This window comes from Macrobrachium rosenbergii, chromosome 50 (assembly GCF_040412425.1).
Source record: "Macrobrachium rosenbergii isolate ZJJX-2024 chromosome 50, ASM4041242v1, whole genome shotgun sequence".
Taxonomy (NCBI): domain Eukaryota; kingdom Metazoa; phylum Arthropoda; class Malacostraca; order Decapoda; family Palaemonidae; genus Macrobrachium; species Macrobrachium rosenbergii.
In genome coordinates, this window is record NC_089790.1 from 31,594,609 (window position 1) to 31,604,153 (window position 9,545).

General features: G+C 33.1%; 1 protein-coding gene across 3 annotated transcripts in view; it reads left to right on the forward strand.

The window, feature by feature from the left end:
• The first annotated feature begins 1,076 nt into the window (after positions 1-1,076).
• Positions 1,077-9,545, forward strand: part of LOC136832814 (uncharacterized) — a 665,567-nt gene continuing 657,098 nt past the window's right edge. The window contains exons 1-2 of one of the 3 annotated variants that reach the window (XM_067094433.1): positions 1,077-1,103; positions 1,681-1,777. The gene's annotated coding sequence lies outside the window, so the exon portion shown is untranslated. Of the gene's footprint in view, positions 1,778-9,545 lie in introns of all 3 variants that reach the window. The other 2 variants (XM_067094435.1, XM_067094432.1) reach the window with 2 other exon arrangements.

Genomic DNA, 9,545 nt, shown 5'->3' on the forward strand with positions numbered 1-9,545 from the left:
AGCACACGCTACACGACACCCAGCACAACTGACAAGAAGTTGTTGTTAGATTTGCTTATCTACGTAACAGCTGTTAGCTTGTCATCGACCATTTCATATATTCAATAATTTGAAAATAGGGAATCTGAGTAGAAAGAGACCACAGAAAACAGTATTTACACGAATTCCTTTAACATTTTAGAAATTAAATGTAATTACTGATGGTTGCAGTGGTTTCATGAACTTACTAAAATTTTCATGAAGTACCTAATTACACACATTCCCTGTAACAAATATATATATATATATAATATATATATATATATATATATATATATATATATATATATATATATATATACATATATATATACATATGTACACATACACAACACAATATATATATATATATATATATATATATATATATATATATATATATATATACATACACACACACATCTGATTTGTGTGGTGGGAATAATACAGTAATTCAGTGATACTGTTGACCAACTTCTCTGCACAAGTAAAGTATTTCTGCTTTTAGAAAATATTCTGGTCATCAACCTCTACAAATTAATTAGGAATGACCGGAAATTTCTACCTGACAAAAACAACAATTACGGAAATTACCAGCTTTATATAAAGAATTTGAAAATGCTAATATAAAATGCGGTAAAATTTCACCAACCGAACGGGAACACGATGAGATAAAACCTGATATCTGCACGAGTAATGGGATTATCTTTTCATGGAACAATGAGGTAACACGGTATAAAAAAGTATAAAAAATAAAGTTACTGTAACTCATTAAACAGGTCACCGACGATGACTGCCAGATGTATGCTTCAAAAACCCAGAACAATAAACACTGAATTATATGTTCTCCTTGCCACGAATGAGTTATTTGAAATCAGGTTGAAAGTCAATATTTCACTCATAGACACAAGGGTTCCTTGGATCAACCGAGTGGTTGACGTATAAAGAACAAGGTATTATTTGGAGAAAGTCAGTCAGATTTTCACTGTACGACACTCTCTCTAAACCTGTGGCAGCGTGCACATGGTTGCCGAACGCAGGTTGGAAGACTAACTCACGTCAGTCATGTGTTAACCTTTGTGGTGGTAGGTATGTGCGTTTGTGTGTGTGTGTCTTTGTGTGGTCCCTTTTTCCTTAAACTCTGGTTTCATTAGTGCTCTGAAACGTAACTTCCTTTATCAGCTCTCGTCTCTATATCTTCTCTGATACTTCCGTATTCCTTCCTTTATCTTGTGTTCCATTTTCCCTCTCAATAATTCCTTATTCGTTTCCTAAACATCACCCCGAAAGAAATAAAATCCTCTAAGAATAAGCATGATAATACCCACTACTAATAGATGTTGAATTCATGGCATTTTTCCTCGCGAGGGGAAATCATAAGACCTCAGTAGATCCTAATTCTGGAATGAGGGGAACCTAATTAGACTGAAGCCGGTCTCAAGAGAGAGAGAGAGTGAGCGAGCGAGAGAGAGAAAGAGAGAGAGCGAGAGAGATAGAGTGAGTGCGAGGGGTGTGGCGGCGTAGGGGTCACCCCCTACCTCCTCCCTCCCCCCGTCCCAAACACACCCGTCTTCTCATCTGGGTTCAGAAGTCTAAGATGTGGTCTTTCCCCTTTTTGAGAACTCAGCAAACTCAAGGACTCCCTTTCCTCCCTTCCTCCAGCTTACAGGAAAACAGTGATACCAGGAAATGGATTAGCGGCCCCGAATTAAGATGAACTCAGAAGAACGACGGTCGCACCACCAAGCCTTATGACCAGGTAAGTTAATCAGTTTGTTATCTTTTGTCTGGTGTACCTGTGTGCTGGTTGGAGATACAGAAAATCATTTGAGCGGTCCCAAATATTGCTACAAACACATGCATCTTTTTGACATACGACCGTTGTACTTTATATATATATATATATATATATATATATATATATATATATATATATATATATATATATATATATATATATATATATATATATATATATATATATATATATATATATATATATATATATATATATATATATATATATACACACACACACACAATTATGTGTATTTGTAAGTTTAAAACATGTGTGTTTGTATTAACACTTGCCACCGCTCACACTCTTCTGTCTCACAACCAACATTATATATATAGCCTATATATATATATATATATATATATATATATATATATATATATATATATAAACATATTATATATATATATATATATATATATATATATATATATATATATATAATCTCACTTCACGACACGAACTGATTCAAAACAGACCCCCACTTCGATGGTTTGCTAATTCAAGATATTTGTTGAGTGTGATTTTCCCTTAATTTTTATGGATGTGGAATGTTAAGGAAATTCAGGCGGCGGTCAGAAAATGAACACAGAAACATTAATAAATAGGAAATATAAATTAAACTTTCTTCGGGTGGAGCCAAGAACAGTGTTCGTTGAGAGGCTTAATGTCGCAATGAATGTGGGTAAACGCTGTGATACCAGTGACTTACGCAAGTGAAAAAGGTGTTTACACGGACAAGGTGCAACCACGGATGTGCTTGTAATACCAACAGTGATCACTGTAGAACTACACTGCCCAACTTTGACAATCAAGTCTGTACCGTAATTTCAAGGAAACATTAAGCATGTAAGCATTAAACGTAAATAAATTGCAAACTCTCAACCCGTATAATTATGAAAAAAAAAAAAAAAAATAAAAATAGTGCTAATATCTTTTTACGTATAACTATTAAATCTTCTGTATATTTAATAAAAAAAAAATGTTCATTTACTAAACAAGGATCGCATAGCGTTCACTGAAAACATAATTTTCGATTATGCTCGTTTTTTTGCAGCGTAGAAAATTCTGTAATATCGGTATATTGAATCTAACTTATATCGTTGAACGGCATGATGATTAGTTCCCGATAGTGTCTCAGATTATCGATATCCTCCAAGTCCCTCACACCGAAAAATATTTAGCTTTGCGAATGATGAACTCGCCACGATAAATAAAATATTCCTGACAGTTGTATTCGCACATTTTGTCAAGAAATGCCGGGAAACGATGACAGTTTTATTCACCATAAGAATAATCAGTGTTGAAAACATAACGATTGAATGTGCGGAAATAGATATGTAAATATGGTATTAGTCACAAGCACGCGCGCACACGTCCCTCCACAAACACACACATATTATACATATATATATACACACATATGTGTGTATATATATATATATATATATATATATATATATATATATATATATATATATATATATATATATATATATTTTGTTGTCTCAGTTCATAACGGAACTCTTCAATTGCTCATATATATATATATATATATATATATATATATATATATATATATATATATATATATATATATATATATATATATATATATATATATATATATATATATATATATGAGCAATTGAAGAGTTCCGTTATGAACCGGAGACGAACAAGTAAAAATATTTTTACTTCCTTCCTTCAAGTGTTGTCCTTTATCTCCGTTTAAAAATACATACGTATACATACACATTCAATATACATATGTATGTAGTGTATATATATACAGTATATACATACATACATACATACACATATATATATACATATACAAATGCAAATGCAGATATCACAGTCTGGAAGGATAAGAACCACCCAATAAGAATGTCATGTGTACTAACGCCCTTATTTGCATGCGAGTCAGATAAATTGCACATTAAGAACTTAAATCTGCCGTGATTAGAAATAACTCGGTGTGACCAGCGGACCGCCAGGACGACGGTTCCCGCCAATGCGTCACTGGACTGCGCTAAAAGGAAGCGGAAATGCCAGCAGCCCTTTGACCCTCTCTCATAATTCGGTCGCTTATGACTTCAAAGGAGATTTCTTCTTGGCAATCGGTAAACACGGAGCTCAAGCATACATTCGCCGAGCGACGAACGGGGATAAAAAGCGAAAGCAGCGGATAAGCAGTCGCGACAGATGACCTGCAAAGAGATTTCTTGACATTCAGTCGTGGTCCCCTCTCTCTCTCCCCTCCCCTCCCCACCCCAGAATATCTGGTCAATTTCGAATGCAAAACGGAATCGTAAAGTATTTCCCCCTCTTGGTTGTCCTTCAACCATGAATGAGGTCAAAAGGAACAAAATCGAGAAAGAAACAAAAAAAAAAGGAAAAAAAAGAGAGAAAATGTTGAAGGAAATCTTCAATTTATACTGGTGCAACTACCGCATTGGACCAAGGAGAGAACCGCCGCGTTCAGGCCCTTATTCGTCCTTGACACAAGGACTAAAATCGCGTTTTCGGATTCGGAGACAATCATCGGGTGCGTTGGATATTTACAGGGGCTTTGGCAACAAAATGGTCTTTTTCATTTCTTAATTCTCAGAGGTTAATACATATGAAATTTCCAAATGAATATTAAGAACGTATGCTGCAATTAATTTCTAATATTATTGTTACTATCATTGCAATTGGTTCTGCTGCTGCAGGTGCTTTTTCAATTCATATTTCCAACACACTGGGGATGTCTTGTGAAAAAAAAAGTGTTTAAAAATCCGATAAATATATTTAAGCACTTTTTTTTAGTTGGGAGTCAGGAGTCTGTGAAAATGAGGCGCTGTCACGGCAACATTTGATTATGTAAGGCGGAATGCCGAGTTTCCCTGTTTTCCACCTTTCACGAATCCGCGCATGATTGTGCGTAAGCAAGCCTACTTGGCGCGCATGCAATCCCGTTAAATGGTCCTCTGTATCCGATTTTGTCATTATTATTATTTACAATATGTACACCTAACAAAACAAATACAAACAAGTAAGATTTCAGTAAACAATTACTCTTTTGTGGAAAAAAATGTAGTAATCGTCAAAGGTACTAAAAAATATTAATGAAAAATATTCATATAGAAAACGGTAGTAATTAAATTACGTTTCAAAACAACGGCATATGGCTAGGGGACTTAAGGCATCATCAGAACTTGACACTTCACACTTAAATGCAAGTGACATTGACATCCCTGCTGCTGTAAGATGAACGCTCCAAAATTTTATAGTGACACCACAACTATCTTCGAAAAGGGTGTTTGACCGGGGCTTTGTTGTTTGACTGAGCTGCTCAGTTTGAGAAGTTTGTCCAGAGAGCTTGATTAGATCAGGCACGAAGTTTCCAAGGTAGGCTTGTTAAATTATCGTCCAGGGACTGCTGGATACCAGTGTACTCCCGGGAGTTATTAAGGATTTGACAGCAGGTGTGAGCACTGAATGGACTCTTTTGGTGATTATGAATAGCTAACTGACTTATAATAATAATGAAATGGCGTCATAAAAACAAAAGCTAACGATTCTGTTTAAGAAAGATTTGTAACAAAATAATTTTTATGACACACACACACACACACACACACATATATATATATATATATAAATTATATATATATATATGTGTATATATGTACATGAATATATATATACATATATATATATATATATGTAATATATAATATATATGTATATGTATATACTGTATATACATGAATATATATTTAAATATGTGTATGTATGTGTGTATATGTAAATATATATATATATATATATATATATATATATATATATATATATATATATATATATATATATATATATATAAATATATGTATATACATAAATATATGTATGTATGTGTGTATATAAATATATGTATATATATAAATATATATACTGTATATATATAATACATATACATATATATATATATATATATATATATATATATATATATATATATATATATATATATATGTGTGTGTGTGTGTGTGTGTGTGTGTGTGTGTGTGTAAAGATGTAGAGTTAAAAAAAAGAAATAAAAACTATATATGCATTTCTGTACACTTGAAAAAAAATTCCATTTAGCTTCTTGAAATCATTGTACCTCATGAATGTCAAAAAAATTTCGTTTTAACTTTCTCCTCATTGCTTTCGTGCATCAGTTTAACTTTCCAAATACTCTTTGGATAGCTTAACCAGCTCGGTTACGTCTTTTCATTTTTGCTGCCCCTTTAAAAATATTTTTCGAAACATTGAATTTTTCACGCTAATAATATTTAATAAAAAAAAATCGCACACTTTATGCTTTTTAAGAAATAGAGTTCACTTCTACCAAAAAAAAAAAAAAAAAAAATAACATCAAATTCCGCTGGTTGTTTCAGTTTATTTTTTATTTTTTCTAGTTCCCCAAGTTCTGATTGGTTTATTCCTTTAGTCCAGACCTGTTTTAGATTTCGGAAATTTGATCTCCCCACCGGATCATTTTTCAGTATCGGCGATTTGGTGTAAAGTTCGTGTGCATCTTTCAATTCGGGTTACAGTTTTCATAGTGTTCAGAGTGATAGACATTATCTTCAAGTTGTCTTCAATGACTCAGGTTTTTTCCTTTTAATACCCTTGAAATTTATTTTTACCTCTTGCTAAACCGATTATCTTTTCACTTATTCAGATATTTCTTGTGATATTGGCAAACAGATAACTTTGCAGGTAGATCAAACAACTTTACATGCTCTTCTAGCTTTCTTGTACTTCTGTTTTTTTAACTTTAAAGCACTCTCAAAGGTCTCTGCATTTTCTGTCACAGGAAAATACATCTTTCCACACTGCTGCACCTACCTATGGAATTATGAAAGTAGACACTGTCAAGTGGAGGGAAAAGAAGAAATTTCTAATATAACGCAGGTTTTGTTAACTTAAACACGTTTTGTCCTTGAACACATGCCTGACTGGGGATGCTACAGTTTCGCGCAGTTTATTTCCTCAGGAACGGTTTCTACCATTTTCAACGTTACCTCCCATTCAATTCTGTGGTTCAGTTGTAAGTGTTCAGGTTATATATTTCACCCTTGTCTTTACGAAGTTATAACGTTTATGTGGCCAATTCTAAATCTGGAAATCTATAATGTAATTTCGCGGTTTTTAATTTTTCTTTTGTTCCGGAGTTGCTAATTACCCAATCCAAACTGAAACTTTTAGAAAGGGTAATGCTAACTACAGTACATAAGCCGCCCCGCGCGCCCGCCGCACACACACACACACGCATATATATATATATATATATATATATATATATATATATATATATATATGTATGTATATAAAGTAAATTTCTGTTGTTATATATACTTACTGACATACACATACACACACACACATATATATATATATAATATAATATATATATATATATATATATATATATATATATATATATATATATATATATATATATATATATACATACATATATATATATATATATATATATATATATATATATATATATATATATATATATTATATATATATATATATATTTATTATTAGGTACCACAATGAGCTTTACAACCTCGATTACCCTACACTTTTAGGACACGTTTATCATTAGAAGCCTCAAATCCAAACGAGAAGTAAATATTTCTTTATGTAGATTGACTCGATCTCTCTGCGTACGGTGGACTAAGTTGTAAGAACGGATAGAGTGAAAAATGGGGAGACGCTTAGACTAAGAAGTAAAAATGTTAGTGTAGGCGACAGTGTGTGTAAGAGGGCTCGACGCAATGCTGATTACATGTAATCTCTATAGATGCGTTGGTCTCGTGTACATGAGGTTCAGAAACGATTCATCAGTTAGTATGAATGTGGCAGTGAAAACTACGTTGCTTTTCCTTAGTGCCAAACACTGATGGAAAAACTGCTTCATATATGAACCATTTTATCTAACGTATTTTCCTTTGTGTCTTTTAATGAATTTATCCTTTAATATTCTCACCGCATATACGCAAGCTTTATTTAAAATTTCTTTCATTTTTCTACCGCATCTTATCCCTTCATGACAGAAAGTGTAATCCACAAAGTTTAGCAATTAACATGTTTCTCCTTTCCTTGGTGTTTTCTCTTACTGAAGCTCCCTTCCTATGAATAAATCGATAGCACAAACGCACGCGCGCATGCGCACACATACATACACACATATTTACGTACATATGTGTGTGTGCGTGCGTGCGTGTATGCTGCTTTAAACACACACACACACATATATATATATATATATATATATATATATATATATATATATATATATATATATATATATATATATATATATATATATATATATATATATATATATATATATATAAATAACACACACTGGATGCATAAGGCAAGGCAGCTCAAATCTGGCTTGGCTACTCCAAGAAATGGAAAAGAAAGAAGAGCAATAAATGACAACGACGTTATTTGGCTTCCCTCCTTGTGTGGCGACACACCTGTCACTTAAGTTGGAGACCAAAGGCTAAATACATGAGCACGTGCGCTCACGCACGTGAGCAGGTGCGCACATCCGTGTCTACGCTAGGTCAGGTGAAGTAGTACGCTCCATAACAAACTCAATGCGTCTCTACTGACCTGACAGTGCTGCCATGGCAGTTAGGAACCTGAGGTGGTTCAACAAGTATCAAAAAGGGAATGTGATTAACCAACTTCATTCGGGAACGACTTCTGGATATAAATATATATATATATATATATATATATATATATATATATATATATATATATATATATATATATTTATGTGTGTGTGTGTGTGTGTGTGTCTCACCCATATACTTATATCTCATAGTTCTTCCCTATATTTCTAACAAGAATTTACGGATGACCTTGCTAATTCTACGGCTTTTTCACTTTGGGTGCGAACCATCACAATCAAACTACCGGTAGAAATTACTACTTAGTCGCTAAAGGGATTTAACGGTTCATCACTAAATCGCTTTGCGTCAAGAACTGAAGCCTTAGTCTTTCTCATGCAAGACAATTACAAGTCCCATTTATATTTTTATATATATATATATATATATATATATATATATATATATATATATATACATATATACATATATATATATATATATATATATATATATATACATATATATATATATGTATATATATATAAGTATATATATGTATGTGTGTATCATATATACATTTATGTATGCATATGTGTGCATATGTATATATATATATATATATACATATATATATAATGTATGTGTGTTTTACCGTTATTCAGTAGTATACTATGAAGATTTGAAGATGCCCATAAAACACTTCATACACATTGCAACCATATATTTCGGACCCTCCTGTATCCCTGTTCACTGGTGACATAAGGACAAATGATGTGTAACAAGAGTGTATATAAGGCATATGCAGGTGTGGCAGTACGACGGTGGTAGTATGTACAGTCGATGACCGGTGACCCGGGTTGGATGGAAAATAGGTCGAGTCTGGTGGGCGTATTCGCTGGAACACCTGCTTGAGAAAAGGCCTGAGGATTGATTCGTCGGTGAAATGCGATTTTCAGTGCCCTCCCAACAGGCTCATATTGTTGATTTGACAAATGATGGCAGATGCCTGCATCCTCCTTTCGTGCGGACAGCTACTTTTGAGGACC